Genomic DNA, 17,327 nt, shown 5'->3' with positions numbered 1-17,327 from the left:
AGTAGCAGGTCGTGTCGGTCATTATCGATAGCACATATCTAATTAGTCCTTAATTACAACCGTTTCTCGAGGTTAGTTTGTGCCTGTGTTTCATTTCCGTCCCCGCATCGGTAGTTTATGCTGCCATTCAAAAGGAAAGCCTATACGTGCCTGTAGGGTGAGGGCAGGAAACGTCTCCGAAACAAAGCATTTCGATCGATCGGTAATGAGTGATGGTGTGATTGTTCATTTGTTTGCATTCGCTTGCCTTTTACCCTGTGAGTATAAATGAGCATTAATGTATCGAACAGTGGGTCGGTGGAGATGATAAAGGTTTTTTTTTGTATTTTGTAAACGATCAGCCGATAAATATCGTAGGAAATGGTATGGAGAAAAAACATAGATAAAACATTGGAAAATGGAATATAAACTTTTTCTCCCATCGCTTAAAGCTGGCCACATAATTTAACTTCCAAACAGACTGTCACACTGACGTTTAATTATGCACAGATGCAACCCAAAACTATCGATTTTGGTGCTGCAACTTAAAACAATAAACGTGCGGCAATGGTTAGCAGTTAGAACCGATGTACAACATGCGACAGAACTTCATTTATACCATCACATCAATTTTACCATCCATTTTGTTTTCACACGAATGTTGACACACAACAACCCAAACCCACCGGCAACCAGTCCCCCCCTGGGGGGCTTGGGAGTTTTGGGACAAGTTTTTGGGATTAGGTTAAAACATTGCTTTTCATTTGAAACGGTTGTCTGGTTCTGGCCATGCGAGATCACAAGGACGTTTTTATGGTCACGGTTACATCCTGCAAAACACACGTCGACGATCGACAGCTCCATCCCCCACGGTGGTAACTAGGAAAATGTGACCCGAAAGCCCATTCATTCCAGCGAGCCACGTACTAGGTCCCTCTCCAACCACTTTCATGCCGGCACAATTCCATCGTGCTAGTCAAATGTTTTAGATTTAATATAATTTTAATTAAAATTTCCGCTAGTCGCTTTCATCCGGTGCCTCCGTTTTGTCTGTCTATTACCTCGCTCCTAGCTAGAAGTACTCTCTTTCTCTCTCTCTCTCTCTATCTGCAGCCACTTCCCACGTTACCACCATCGCAACCACCATGTAACATCCAAAACAAACCCCTCGGAAAAAGCTCACGCGCGCTTACAAAACCACCGCAAAACCAGCTCATTTCATTTCAGTTCGGTGTGGCGTGTATGTGTTTGTGCCCGGTTCGGTCAGTGTTCGGTTGTTTTTGTTGGAAGGGGTTTTTCACTGCCATTATTGTTACGATTATATGCCAACTATTATTTCGTTATCGACGGAAACGGTTCCGGGATGCCGTGATGAAAATCGAAATTTGACTCGAATTACCGAATGAATTCCTTCTCCGTCCACAAAAACGGAAGGAATCTTTCGGTAAGGTCGTACCCGAAAATGCCACAATATTACAGCTGAATGCTGGGTGGAATGTTTTGTTGCAACAATCCATGGGAAATGGGAGTTTCCGTAGAGGATACGATAACAAGCGCTTGGAAATGCGACGGTGATGGAGGCAAATGTAGGGCACAGATAATGACTTCCTGTTAGCTGTTGATGATCAGATCCGCAATCAAACGGACGCTCACGGTTATGGAATCAAAATTCCTCTATTTATGAATGACAATTTCTATAATTACATCCACAATCATTCCGCAAAACCTGGCAAACAGCGGAAGATGTAGTTCCGTGTACGTTCCGCTAGGTATTCACGTGGTTGTGGTCAATGGCGAAACTAATCACGTTTATTCGATAGGATTGAAAGATGGAACGGAAAGTGCTGGGTATTATATATAGTTAAAGGAAAAGCAGCACAATAATCAATTTGATGCCATTCTGTTTAATCGTACCATTTCCTTGTACAATTCTTTACATAATTCGTAATTTTCTATACAATTTTCCTATTCATTAAAACTATATCGATAGTACAATTTTCTTGTTCCGTTTCACCATTCACCATCGTCGTTAACTATTCGCAACAAAAGTAAATGTCAAAGATTTTGTCTCCAACCAACATTGGGATAAAGTTTTGGGTTAGTACATCCCACACCCACGCCACCATCGATAGCACTAACAACTCTTTCATCACGCTCAACAATTATTGATTGGGCTTTGCGAACGAATGCCACAAGCGCGGATAGCGGCCGATGCTATACATCGTTTATTGGCCGAATTATAGACGCTCGGCACGAGACCAGTTATTAGTGTGTTGCGTGCGAGCGACTTACTTCTAACGAACCCATCAATAATGCAAACCTTGGGGCTCTGGCAGGAAGAGTTCTTGCCGAGCGGTAGCGTTGCAAAATAAACAACATAATACGCTAGTTTACGTCCTCGCAGTAGTTTACCTTTTTATTGTTTCAACACTGCTCAGCGATCGATGACCTTAGACATCGTTGGCCTATTTTAACGTATTATGCGTTAATTAACAGGAGGACAAAAAATAACTGTCACAGCCAGATTTATTCCCCGTGTTTTTTGGGTGTCATTTCGATTTGTGATGCAACCTCTTGATACCATGAAAAAAATCTCTAGATTTAGAGAACGGTCACTCGGTAGGAAAGATATCATCTGATCCGCTGCTTTCTTCTGTCTTCTTCTACGTACCAGCCAGGACGCTGCGAGCTCGTGCTATGTTAGCCATCAAGAATCCACGGACCTCCTTCGGCACTCGTGACCCGCTGGTTCGTATGTGTCGACTTCTGAACACAGTGGGAGATGCATATGAACCAGGCACTACAGCAGCCGAATTGGTCGCACGTATCAGCGTCTTGCGTTGAACTACCTCTAACCATTAGTGTCAGTTTGTTTTGCGTCTATTTGTCATAAATAACCACGTATGTCCAACGATTAAGTTATTGTAATTGTAATGTTAGTGTAAGGTGTACTATTGGTAAAATATAATTAAATAAATAAATTTGATCCTGAAAAAAAAGCATAAAGTTTGTTTCATAAAATGAAGTAGCGCCAATTTCAGGTTCTCACACAATCACAAGTTTTAACGTATAAGTATCTTTTGATTATTTTCATGATTATTATTAAGAGTTCATCTTATATTCTCATACGCATGACTGACTATTATGCTAAAGGTGAATGAACTCAATAAATGGCAGGCCAAAATGTTTCTTGAGCCATACAAGCAAAATATTTTTAAGAGTATTGACCTGTCAATCTGATTGTTTAAGACTCAAGTTTGAAAGTTTTACGCTTCAGACGTACATACCGATTGCCAAACTTTAAGATGCAACTCCAATAGACGCAACAGCATCCATTTTTGCAGCGACAGGATTGTTCGTTAATAAAGCATAGTGGGAAAGCATGCACATTTGTCTAATTGAGATTGTCTGTTAGAGTTTGACAAACGCTTTGAAAATATTGTTAAACAATCGATCAAATATCAAACAATGAATTGAAATTGGAATACATAATACTGAAGGAATTCTTTTGATCTGTTCTTGTGCTCACCGTGAGAGCTTAAGGTCATCTTCCTTTGAACTCCCAACAGACCGACCAATATCTTGTTGTATTTCGATAAAACTTTCATATCAGAGCAGAATCTGTGGAAAACGTGCATAAACCTCATCAAATACCAATGAAAAATGTATTGTTATGAAAATTCTCAACTAAATATTTATTCTGTAGAAGACAAAACAGTCTCCAATGCCCAGCCAATTTGAACGTTTTTACTTACAAATTCAAAACGAGAATGTAACAGTTTTCATAGTAAACGATGAAAACTTTTACTCTTAACGATACAAAAGACTTTAGTCAATATTTATTAAACGATTGTCAGAAGTTCGAGAGAAGTTCTATTATAACAGAATTAAGAATAAGAGCAACAAGAAAGGATGATTTAGAATTCCGAGCACAAAAACTTGTCGCAAAAAAAACGTAATATCAATAATAAATGTAAAAACTGAACATTGAATTTCAGCTCTTTTGTTTTACTTATACGACATTGTAGTATTGTTGGAAATTTGGAGACATTCTTGTATACATACGCTCCAGTATGGTTAATGAAAGCGTTTGGTTTCATCCAAAACTGTATGAAAAAAAGGGTCGGAGAGTAACATTTCCGCATTTTCCCTACCCTGTCGTATCCTTTTTTTTCTGTCGATTATTTTTTCCTGATTGATAAAAGATTGCTGACGTGGTGCCGTGGTCGTGGAGCGTTCCGTGTAGGTGTGCCCGCTCGTAAGCCTCGTGCGGTAATTGAATATTCCGTATTACCATGCTTGATTGAATTTCCAATCAATCGCACTTGCACGATTGACTTTCTTCCTTTAACCCAGCGCATTCAGTTTGATTCTTCAGCTTCATGCGGAGCCCACTATCCTCCAACTGCTGCTAGCTGCGTCCGCTTCTATCAACAATCAATCAGGCTTATGCCGCGTGCGGCTGACTTCCGATATCCCTGACGGCGGTAATTAATGACTAACGTGACATTTACACAACCGTACGATGTCATTACATTGATTACGATTTGCCGGAAACAAAACCATGAACCTTACCATGCGTACGTGCATCTGCGCGTGTGTGTGTGCATGTGGTTCCGGTAAAACGTTACCAGCGTTACCAGCAGCCCAACACCTGTTAGGTTTGCTCCGTATCGTTCTTTTGTCTTTGCCGTTTTTCCGACCCTTTTGTGTTCCCACGCCTTCGAGCTAACTTTGTGGATAAACCATTGTGAAAACGCCGAGACTCACAACGTAGGTAGTGGGACACAAAATGAAGTCGCTTAAAACACCGATAAATACCTTAGCTGCTCTTACTCCGCGTGCTGCACTACATCACACTTCCCATCCCGTCTTAGGAAACAATGCACAATAGGTGTTTTTCCTCCTTTTTTTCGATTTTTCCATCGTATCGCTAATGTTTCCCTATTGCAGGCTGGGAGAATAAAAGGATCTGTTTCGATTTTTTTTTCATCATTCCACTATGGCTTAGTTTGCTTTCACTGCGAATATTACCATCTTTCCTGGCAAACACGATTCCACCCAAAACGCGTTCATTCGCATTCGTGTGGGTAGATTTTTCTCAATTTTTGTGTCCCACACCCAACGTAAGACAAACATCTTCTGCCACAACGGCACCGGCGAAACAACGGTGAAGGCATTAATGGGAAAATTTGAAAGAAAAAGCCACTCATTCACTCGTTCGCTCCATGCGGATTGTTGGTGGCGTGCTGGGCTGCAATGAATGGTGTTCGGGCAGCTCCCACATGCCAGTCCCAGGCATGCTGCGTGCATTTTCGCTGCCATTTGTGCCTCTAGTTCGAGCAGCAACAGCAATCAGCCTAGCTGAGGTTAGGAAAATCCCGTCACACTACTGTCTCGCACGCGAAAAGCTCGTAATCCTATCCCCCCTATGCTGGGATGCTTATGGCCGTGGGTGTATTTGTGCGCCGGCAAAGTATGTTGGCTTGCTGTTGGGAAGCAAAATCTGAATCGGATTCTTTTCGAAACTCCGCCACTCCGCTACTGACGTGCCATTCGGGCTGTGTGCTGCATTCCGACGGTGCTTAAAGCATTTTCGCATGTACTGGGGATGTCTCAAACCCGCTACGTTCCTGCTATGTCTGGTGTCTTTTGCTGCTTTCTCCCTTAGTGTACAGAGAAGCACAATAGGAATATGTAAATTTATTAACCATGAAGCGATGCGAACTAACTACGAAACAATAGTGCCATTGCGGATAAAAGGTATGAAGCGCGAAAAGTGCGATCTTACACAAAAGCACAGCAGAGTTAAAGTTTTTAAATTGTTTTAGTGTGCTTTTTTCATGTTTTTCAATTGTCAAGAAGGCTTATGTAGCACTTGTTTCGTTTAATTAACTTCGAGAAAAAGAACACGTGAACTGCAGGAAGAAAAAGGCCAAAATCAACAAAATTATAAACCTCATCAGTTATTGAGGAAATTATTAACAATTTTAAAGCTCATGATAGTATATTATCAGATAGTGTCGAAATAGTCTACTGAGCACTAATAATTAAGGAAGCATATCAAAAATAATAAATTATTTTTACACGTGATTTGATTTTCACGTTGATATGAAAATGATTTGAATATTTAAAGTTTCCTGAAAAAAAGGTTTCTTATAGGAGGTACTGATATTTGATTCCAAATCTCGTTATGTGTTATTGCTTTTGAAATTTAATTCTTTTATTACTTTTATTTTATTCACAACAAATTAATGGCATTGGGGGCTTCAGAACCACTTAAAAATGCCATATTTTTATATTTCCGTATTGTCACACTTTTCCGCTAGAATAGCAAACCTTTTCAAGTACAGTTCAACAAATGTTTTCTTTCCCTCGTTTGACTTTCTTTTATCTAGCGACAATATTTCCTTTCTCGCAAGAAACCACGTGTGGGTATGCATTGCTTAGAAAAGCGAAAAACCGTTTTACATCACTTACAATGAGCTGTGCAAACGATTCAACCTGGTGGAGAGGAGTTGAAGAATTTAATTCCCCTTTAAAGTGAAATCGAAAATGAAGGGAATGGTAAAACCAAGGAATGGCTTCGATAGGCAGGAAATGAAAAAAAAACTCCATACGAAAATCCTGCACAGCTCCGTTTGGCGTTGTTTTATAGCAATCCAGAAATTGTAGAACAAGTTTGTTACACCATCATTAGGATATAAATCCAACCGTGACCAGCACGCTGCATATGCTCGTGTGTGTTCCACCCACTGGCGGATGTGGTGATTTTCTTTTTCCATCATTGTTTTTTTTGTTTCACAGCCAATACCAGTTACATCCGCACCATCGTACTGAGATGTTGAAGAGGCACAAGTTCACTTTCAACGCTTCCCTGCCGGCTTTTGTTTCACGCACTGGGGCGGCTTTTCGCACCGCAAACGATGAAGACCGGGTGTGGTTTTTCCACGAAGCTGTTTGTGTAGCCACCGAAGAATGTTTCCTTTCGGTGTTGTGGCTTTTGGAGCATTCGGCTCGAGCTTGACGAGTACAGCCTTTGGTTGGTTTTATTTTTTGTTGCCAGCGCTGGTGTTCCATACCGTCTGCCAACCGTTCACAGCGGGAAGCTAAGTCCCACTATCAGTATCAAAAACGGAGTGAAAATCTCCGGAAAGAATGCAAATTGGATATGTTTTGATGATGTCGGATTTTATTGTCACGCGGTGGGGATGCTTTACGTCTAAGAAGAATCTCACGCACACGAACTGCCGTGGCATCATCTAAACCGCACGTGTTCGAGGCGGAAAAGCTTTCAATCCTTTGTATGAGACACATCTCGATATATGGGAAGATGGTAAAGCTACTTTCAGCTGCTTTTAACTGATTCCAAGAACGTTCAATTTGAAATATAGCGACATACAAAACTTTTCTCCCAACACTTTCACGCAAAGTACGAACTCTTCTATATGTGGCGTATGAATAGAAGAAACTGAAAAAAGTGATGAAAATCTGAACCGATTTCCATTCGATTCGAGCGACGCGAAACGTGGTTGACAAACGATGTTCATCTGTAGAGCTAATGGAGTGTCCCTTACAATTCATATCGCTTGCATTGTCTAATTTAAATCATGTAAAACGGTCTTATTTTTATCGAAAGAAATAGGCGTGAACTAAAATTGGTTACTTTTAGAAATCAAGAAAAAATCCTATTTGATCCAAAATCTTTTCAGAAAGGCTTTCTCATCAATGAGCCGTTTATTACGATTTTCCTACCCATTTGCAGAATCTACAAAAATTCTACAACTCGAATCACTTAATTCGAATTTACTCGTATTACTGCATCTGTTTACAAATAGATAAATGTTTATTTTGGATCATTTAATCATTGGAACTCAATTAATACTCAGACCTAAGAGATTTAGGCTTACTACTTAGGACTGATGAATTAGTACCTTATTCCTTAACGGTTTCGCCCTGGAAGTGCCGGCTTCGACATCGAAGTCGCGCTTCGGTTGACGCTATTTAATCGTTCTGTCCAATTTCTCGGCTTCGTGGATGACATCGACATCATCTGCGGCGGTGTGCGACGCGTAAACCCGACTGAAACGCGAGGCCGATAGAATTGGATTGAGGATCAATGCGACGTAGACAAAGTACCTGTTTGCCGGAGGCTCTGACCGCGATAAAACCAGACTCGGGAGCAGAGTATCAGTTGACGGCAACGATCTTGAGGTGGTAGAGGAGAATTGGAGTACGATTGGTACGATCGTAACTTCGGATAATAACATGAGTTAAGGGAAATCGTGCTCTCCAACGGGCTCCACAATCTCTTGAGATCCAGTAGACTCCAACAACACACGAAATGTACAATATATCGCACACGGGTACTATTTACGGGTCCTGTAGTCCTCTTTGACATATTACCTTTAGCGAAATTGGAAAAAAATCACGAAAACCTTTGTTTAAAGTTAATTTTTACAAGAAAAGACAATTTTGTGCGACTGTCCGATGTTGTCTCATGTTTTGGCGTTAGCCGATGATTTTTAAAAATACTGTCTGTTTGATGAAATACTGTCTGCCTTTCAAACCATTTTTATTATGATTTTGTTTGTACTGATCAACTAAATCAGTAATCCCATAGGTATGAAAAACTTTGCTGAAATACAACGCAAATCTTCGTTCGCTTTCTTTCGTGTTTCAATTAAACAGAGTTTATTTCATAACCAAAACCGATCACGATTGTGTGTTGTACATGAATTTTTGTCTGATCGTTCCTTTCGTTGGCAACCTTAAAAAATAGTAAAAGCCGGGATAAGGTCGTGTGTCATATTTTAAACTTTTATTAGATTACATTCCGGATTGGCGTAATATTTTGCTAAAATAATACTTACTACAATTTATTCATGCACACGATGCACATAGAAAGCGTATTTTAAATACTCGGAAACCACATTTTCTAAATGCGTTTTGTTTATTTCAAGTTTTATTTATATTCTTCATACATTTCAGGGCGGTCCGGTGGTGCATGTGATAAACGGCGCCAGTCCACACGGCCGGACCGGGTTCAAATCCCATCCGGACCGTTCCCCCGTAGCAAGGACTGACTATCCGGCTACGTGGTAAAATAAGTCTAGTAAGCCAGAAATGGCCGGCGTGACCTGTAAGGTCGTCAAGCCAAGAAGAAGAAGAAGAAGAAGATACATTTCTAGGTTTAACTGTTGTACGGTACAAACTGATTCTTTGATCCTCAGTTAAATGACTTCTTCTCCTGCAATTAATGCACTTTCAACTCACTTTCTTGTGTGCCTTTTATTTCCTTGACCTCCTATTGTGTATGTATTTTATTTGTATGACGCTACCATGCACGTTTATAATACATAAATTGTTATTGGACAATTAGCCACAATACATCGGGCGTAATTTATTAATTATATCCAATTGTTGCAGGACTTCAGAAAAAAAATGTTGTAAAATGGGGGTTACAATTCACATGTAACCACGCTACAACACGCGGGGATGTTGTATTGTAATTGAAAGCAATTGTGAAATAAACGATCATTTTTTAGTTCACCAATTTATGACTGGAAAACAATGGTTACACATCGGAGATCAGACAATGGGCATTTTGTTGAAGAGATGGGAATAAAATGAATGCCACTTCCCATTAGCCATTTGACCAAGAAAGGAAATAGCATTTTCTATTGCTGAATTAGAAAGATGGCCGAATTTGACTTCAATTAGCGTTTGTGTTACTATAAAGCGTTTCTTTTCAATTGCGAAATCAAAAATACTTCTACCCGTTGAGTCAAAGGTATCGAAACAATCTAAATCGGATTGTTGTTGAAGGTACACAAAAATATTGGCTGAGCGTTTATAACCCAACTTATGCAAAAGTTGTTGAAATACATCCATGTGATTCATGATGTTGTTCGGAACAAACCCAATTTCAAATAAGCTGTGCAACATATACACGCAGCCATATTTGATGATCATAAAAAACAAATTCATGCCTTCTTCAGCAAGATTGTGTTCAACAAGGGCATGTTTGAATAGAAATTTAAACACTGGTATGCATTTTTCGCGATTTTTGCTAATCTAATTTCGTATTTGTATCGTAAAATTTGTATTTAATTTGACCGTTACTTTGATATTCGTCTTTTGAAGTATGTAACTAACCATTTCTATGTTGCCGTAATGTATCGCTAAATTCAAAATGCTTTCTGCATTGCTTTTCAGACCATACTGAAAATCTATTGGAGTTTTCAAAGAGCACATGCTCTTTCATGCAGAACTTAACGAAATACTTTTTAAACAATTTCTGTTGATTATTTACAATTGCATTTTCAATACATTGTAGCAATATTCCATGTTTAGTAAATATGCGAGAGGGATGAGGATGATATTTAACAATATAATAAGCAATGTCATAACATTTTTTCGCTTACGATGTCTTTAACAAGTGTTCGGCATAATCATCCCAACCCAGCTTCTGTGGACCTGATTTTATAATTAACTGACGAAACATGGAAACACTGCCTCCAGATACAACTTTTTCCAACACCGGAAACGAATTTAACTCTGCCCGTGAAGCATAAATATCAAGTTTCTTCTCTTCTATTAGAATCTTTGTCACACGTTCGCTTAGTTTTTCTGCTAAATCTATTCGATCCACCCATTGTAAAGTATTAGTATACCTAAAAGCCATCTGGAGTAATACATTTATAGGATTGGAACAAAGTGTACTGTTGTAAGAAATTGTCCATATTAAGTTTTACACCACTTTTAAAGAGCAACTTTGTAATCTTGTTCTTGTCTAGAAAAAAATGCATATTCGAAAGGTGTTCATCCACGAAGCTGATCAGTGTTGATATACTCTTTAAAAATCATTGCTTGCTCGAAGTACAAGTCGGTCAAAAAATTCGCGGGCTTTCCTTAAAGAATCGGACCAAATCGTTTGTGAGCGAAAAATGCTCTCATCTTTAAATCGTTCTCTGCTTTCCAACAACCAACAAGCAGTGAAATACTCTGCAAATATATGATGCGGGAATTGAGGCACTCCATTTTGAACCCCAAGGACAATACCCGTTTTTTCATCGCCTTGCTTAACTTCCTCCATTATCTCGTTAGCACGCTTCCGCTCCTTTCTGGACAATAGTTGTGCTCGATCGTTGTTATCGAAAAGGACGTACAAGGCCAATAGAATGTGCTGTTCTTTTATTTCTTGTTTGAATCGATCTTCGAATTTTTTGATTACAAGTACATTAACAGCAGCATCGAACGCGTCTTTTATACCTGTGAATAACAATTATAGTTGTATTATCACTATGTCCTCATAGTTCATAGTACACAACTAGGGACTATAAACAAACAGCGAACTACAGCACAACTGGCAGAACGATTGCGTTGAGACGTCAACGCAAACCGTACAGCGAATCGCTCTCTTTGTATCCAACCGCCGACTGGAACACATGTATATAATAAAGTGCATTCAACGTAATACGTAATTTAACATTTTCATCTTTCTGCCTACAAACTCTTCAACCAGATGAAGTATGTCAAATTTTGTTTCGTCCAACATCCGATTCGATATCGTGTGTGCAAAGATAATTTCGAAGATAATCTGAACCATGTGGAATTATTATTATATCTTCCAATAGATATTTGAATATTTGAAACAACTTCTTGAGTATATCAATTTGATGATTCTTTTCGTAAAGCTCGTAACCATCTAAATTGTTGTTAAGAAATTTGTGAATAGAAATCAGGATACCTTTCTCTGAAAATGGTGTTAACCCATACATTCGACATTGTTCGAAGGCTTTTTTCAAATCATCTTTAAACCCGTAAGATCGACTAGACAGGAATAAAGATCTTATTCCTTCAAGATGAGAGAATCGAGCGAAATAGTTCAGGACCACATCCTTGTACCATGGTGCTATCTCATCAAATCCATCAAGGATTAACACAATCTTTTGATGGTTAAACTTTTCCTGAAACAAGCGCATTTCGATCAGTTTTTGCATGGAGAGCATATAAGTCTTCGATTCATCCAGTACTATTTTATCGCTTGAAACTGTACTGTCTAGGTTTTCTACATTGCTATCTATCAACCGTTTGAAATCGGTCGAAAATTCCATCGCGATAAACTTGATATTATAGAGAGTTGGATCAACAGTTGACAAATTACAAGCTAAAGAGGTAAAGTAGGTGCTTAGTAGTTGATTAACCAGATCGGGTATTTCACCGTGCAATTTATAACATGTTGCTTCTATAGTTTCACAAAATTGTAAACTCTCATCTTCTTCCGGATCGGTTTTCGTAAAGTAGCTTTTGACGTCAGTATGAAGATCAGCATTAGTACATATGACATACCGTGTTCTACATTCATCATTTTGGATATCGGGTTCACCTTTTGTTAGTTTCTGATTAATCTTAAGATATGACGAGAAATACATGGGAATCGAAAATTACCCACTAGTGGCGCATAGATCCTTTTTTTAATAAAAAAGTAACGGTTTGTTGTTTTCCCAGCACTCAATTTATGTTTCGCTTGTATGCAGAAAGTGAAAAGTCCTTTTGGTGATGAGAAATAAAACAGGATGTCGTCGAATTTTCCTGCTTCTCCTACTTCCACTGCAACTATAAAATCGATCTTTTGTTTGTTCGTTTTGATCGTTTTGGTTTCATATCGATAATTAGTTGATTTGTTAAATTGGTGAAGAATAATCGTAATGGCCAAAAATATATTATAAAATTCGCCGTGTATAGTGGATTTAGGTTTCGATACCTCTATTAACGATATGAGCTGTTGTTCCTTTAAATATTTATTCTTGTCGACGGGTTCATGATGTGCCTGGTCTGTAATGCTTCTAAAACAACGAATCAATGAGAGGAATAGAGAAAACGAAAAGAAATGAATAAATGAATCGTACGCTGATGATGATCCTTGTGATGGAGTGACTAATCTCCTTTAAACAAATCCCGATTCAAAATGACCCAACACCAGCATTTTGCCTCAAACGAAATTTTATTTACACTTACAGTTCGAAACTTCGGCTTTTTAATATGGTCATCTGTATGTAATATAATTATCAGTTTTATATGAACAATTTTTTGTATAAACCATTTTTCGCACTTTTATGCACGCAATTAATTAATTTTTCGCCAAGACGAAAACTGGTCTACGCAAAATAGTTTGAAGGTAACTTATTGTTGTATTAAAAAACATGAATACAACAATGAATTACATGAATTGTATGCAGAGTAACCAATTGAATATTAAAAACTATAACCTTGCATAGTGCGGAAGTTAATCATCAATCGTAAAAGCAGAAGATTAAAAATCGAAAAGTCGTTAAAAGCGGTACTCGTTTAGAGGCGTTGAACTGTATTACAATATGTTAACATACATTAAAGAAAAAGCTAAACATTCTTCTTCTACTTATGTGGCTCTACAATCCCTTTGGCTCTACAATGTTTGACCTGGATGCGATTTCATACCATCTCCACCACCGTGCCTAATGATATTAATGAAATTTGTAAAGTGTGAGAAGTGCAAATACACTTCTGTCTACACTCATTCGTTTGTTTGTCGAATGCTCACAAACTATTGAACGACATTTTATACAGTATTGAGTGTTGTTCCATACTATTCTCCAAATGTAAGTTACCAACCGTGGCTACGCAACCACGCGATAGCAAAAACCAGACCATGTAAACATCATCAAGATGGACGCATCATCTAAGTTGACGCATCAGCAAAATCGACGGATCGGATGCACCCGCGATTATCTTAATAAAGAAGCAGTTTTAAGCAACGCGAATGAATACTCGCCTTCGTAACTTGTGTATGACATACGTAACGTATGCCTCTGGAACTGTACAGAATTTGGAAAAAATACACCTAATTTTATTATCGAGCTGTATATCCCTAATGAACTTTGAGTTCAAATCGAACCTTTGCCAGAAAAAAGTAATGAGCTTTGAGAAATGCGTAATCATTTTAAACATATTATCTACACCTGTTCAACTGGTTTCTTTCGTTGTCCAATTCAGGATTTGCGTTGGATGTATGCGGCATGGATTCATCGTTTGTGCACGGTACATTTGATGCTTATGTAGGGGTAATGTCGCTATTAGGTATGTTGCTTGTTTTATTTCTGAAATGACAAAACATTGAATGATTAAAAAGTTAAATGAAGCATTTATCGTTTCTGTGTACCGTTTGAAAGTGTGCTGCAAGTCTGGTTGGTTTATCTTCCGTACTTCCTTTGATATCTTCTTTTATCTAAATGTACATATACAGTGAACCCAAAAAGTATTCGTCTACCTGAATGTTTGACACAAAAAGGCGAATTGTGGACGTTATAGGCATGGGACATTAAAATGATCGATGGGGTTTGATAGCAGGTCAAACAATTAGTACCTTTTTCACAAAATGTGGCCATAAAATATTAAAATAATAATAATAATAGAACCAAAACTAAGAATTTCATTTATTACATGCACAAAAAGTATTCGTCTACTTGGGTTTTGGAGTAACTAAGTGGCAACACGCCGTTCCTTTTGGGGCATACTTTGATGGTTTTCCGTTGCTATGGGACAAATGACAAATCTTCTCGTTTTATTAGAGTTTTAATTGCATCCAGAGCAAGAAGGAAGTCGCCATGGGTCGTAAAAGCAAAGAAACTAGTTGTGCTGAGAGAAGTCTTATCATACGCCTCCATAACCAGTGCAAATCATCTTACGAGATTGCAAGACTTGTAGGTAAACCGCGTTCCACCATACAGTCTATAATTGATCGATTTGGAATAACAAAATCAGTGGAAAACCAACACCGAAGCGGGCGTCCACGATCTTTAACCGAACAAGATGAACGATTTGTGTTACGACAAATTAAGAAAAACCCTAAAACTAGTGCACCTGTGCTCGCTAGTGAGTTGGCACAAAGGGGAACAACGGTATGTCCCAGTACGATTCGCAATACTTGTAAAAAGTATGGTTACAATGGACGAGTTGCTAGAAAGAAGTTTTGGGTGAATAAAATCAATCGCCAAAAACGTTTAGAATTTGCCAAAGAGTATCGAAATAAGAATGAGGACTTCTGGAATGACGTCATATTTTCAGACGAAAGTAAATTTAATATTTTTGGATCAGATGGTCGGCGTATGGTATGGCGAAAAAAGAATACAGAAATGAATCCAAATAATCTGATACCAACAGTGAAACACGGTGGAGGTTCTGTCATGGTGTGGGGATGTAACGCAAAAGGAGTGGGGAAATTGCATTTCATTGAAGGCAAAATGGATCACAGAATGTACATTCAAATTTTAAAAGAAAACTTGGGATCAAGTGCCGAGAAATTTGGATTACAAAATTCCTACGTCTTTCAACAAGACAATGATCCGAAACACACGGCTGAAAATACAAAGCTATGGTTGCTTTATAATACTCCCAAGCAACTTCAAACACCCCCCCAGAGTCCTGATATGAATCCCATTGAACATCTATGGAAGGTACTGGACGATGCGATCAGAAAACGGCAAATTAGTAACAAAGAAGACCTGAAAATAGCATTGAAAGAAGAATGGGATAAAATTCCATCTTCCGTAACAGAAAACCTAGTCAAATCGATGCCACGAAGGCTCTATGCAGTTATTAAATCAAAAGGAAACCCAACCAAGTACTAATTTGCCCCCTGCTTAAATAAACAATGCGTCAAAACCCAAGTAGACGAATACTTTTTGTGCATGTAACAAATGAAATTCTTAGTTTTGGTTCTATTATTATTATTATTTTAATATTTTATGGCCACATTTTGTGAAAAAGGTAATAATTGTTTGACCTGCTATCAAACCCCATCGATCATTTTAATGTCCCATGCCTATAACGTCCACAATTCGCCTTTTTGTGTCAAACATTCAGGTAGACGAATACTTTTTGGGTTCACTGTACATATATATCGTTCTCGTGTTGCAGGCTTAGTGTGCAAACTCCTCCGGAACGGCTGCACCGATTTGAGAATGAGAATAAGTTGAGAAAAGTACTTTTTCTTTCACTGGGTGATCTGTGGAGAATGTGAAGAGGTTCACATGGATTAGAAGATATTTTTTTTCAATCATACAGAAACATTTTTTAATGTTATTCAATATGGTCTTATGGTTGCATCGCAAGTAGCCGTGATCATTGCGACTTGTTATCGACATGGATTCGTCTGGGTTCTAACCTCAAACACGATCTTCAAACGCAGGTCTATCCATTACGACCTTTATATTCCGAGTAGCACTTAGTAAGCTATTAAGCCTCAAGCGAAGCGTTTTCAATACTTTGTTACTTTGTAATATGTTACGGTGCAATCGAGCCTTACAGGTATCTGTTCGATCGTGAGCTCCTGAGATTCGATTTGAGAATTATTCGTTCTTATTGCGGATTTTAAAGCTGGTCATGACCAATATAAGCCATGGCAGGTGGCTTGGAATTGATTCTTTTCAATCATCTAAAATTCCGAATTTACTATCTCTATCAGTTTACACTTGGATTTGGTTCTGTCAGAATAATTCTACTATAATCTCCAAAATAGAGAAAATTCAAACATGGAAGATTTTGATGAAAGCCTTAGAAAGATCGGTTTAAGTTTTCTACGGCCCTAACGTTATGGAACGTGATTTGCCACATTCTTATATGGTTACCGCTCAAGGAACAGCGAGCTGCTATTATCAGTTTCGCTGTCGTCTTAGTTTCACCCTGATTAAAAGGAGCACGAAAGATATTAACACGACTGCGAAGGCAATTCTCGAAAAGATCGAGCAAGTGATTACAGAAAGTGTGATGGCATAAGTGTATGAAAAGACTGATTTGATGGCTCCGAAATCCTCTGATTGATAAGTCTATTCAAATTGATTTCTGAGCTCCAAATTAAGGCCTCTCACGTAATACAGGTTTAGCGGAATGGGTACTAGTGAGCTTATACCATCGAAAAAGCGTACGGTCAGCAAAAACGCCAAACTTAGAGAGTTTTGAATGAAAGAGAAAGAGAGAGAGAGAGAGAGAGAGAGGGAAAGAAAGAAAGAGAGAGAGAGAGAGAGAGAGAGAGAGATCGGTGAATGATTGGTATGTTGGGGTTTGTCAATTGTATCGGAAATCAGTAAGATTTTGTTATCAAACTTTGTCACATACGTCATACTCTCCCATTTCTACCGATAACAGCAGCTTAACGTCGACATTCGAGGTGACACATGCAATAATCGAATGGAAAAAACCCAAATTTTGGAGCAAATATCAACATTAATCCCTCTATTAACCCAACATAAAAGGCAAAATATATTAAATGTTAGCAAGATACCAAATTCTTAAAGGAGTTTTAATAA

The 17,327-nt window shown here is 38.5% G+C and overlaps 1 long non-coding RNA gene across 1 annotated transcript; it reads right to left on the bottom strand.

The window, feature by feature from the left end:
* Positions 1-11,467: 11,467 nt before the first annotated feature.
* LOC125774776 (uncharacterized) lies at positions 11,468-14,265 on the bottom strand. Its single transcript, XR_007421116.1, has 3 exons — positions 14,183-14,265; positions 13,983-14,120; positions 11,468-12,830 (listed from the first exon to the last, which is right to left on the bottom strand). It is a non-coding gene; the product is annotated as an uncharacterized LOC125774776 (long non-coding RNA).
* Between the last annotated feature and the right edge of the window lie 3,062 nt (positions 14,266-17,327).

This window comes from Anopheles funestus, chromosome 2RL, assembly GCF_943734845.2.
Source record: "Anopheles funestus chromosome 2RL, idAnoFuneDA-416_04, whole genome shotgun sequence".
NCBI lineage: Eukaryota > Metazoa > Arthropoda > Insecta > Diptera > Culicidae > Anopheles > Anopheles funestus.
Note: the sequence above shows the minus strand (reverse complement) of the source record. Positions and strands in the feature narration are given on the sequence as shown.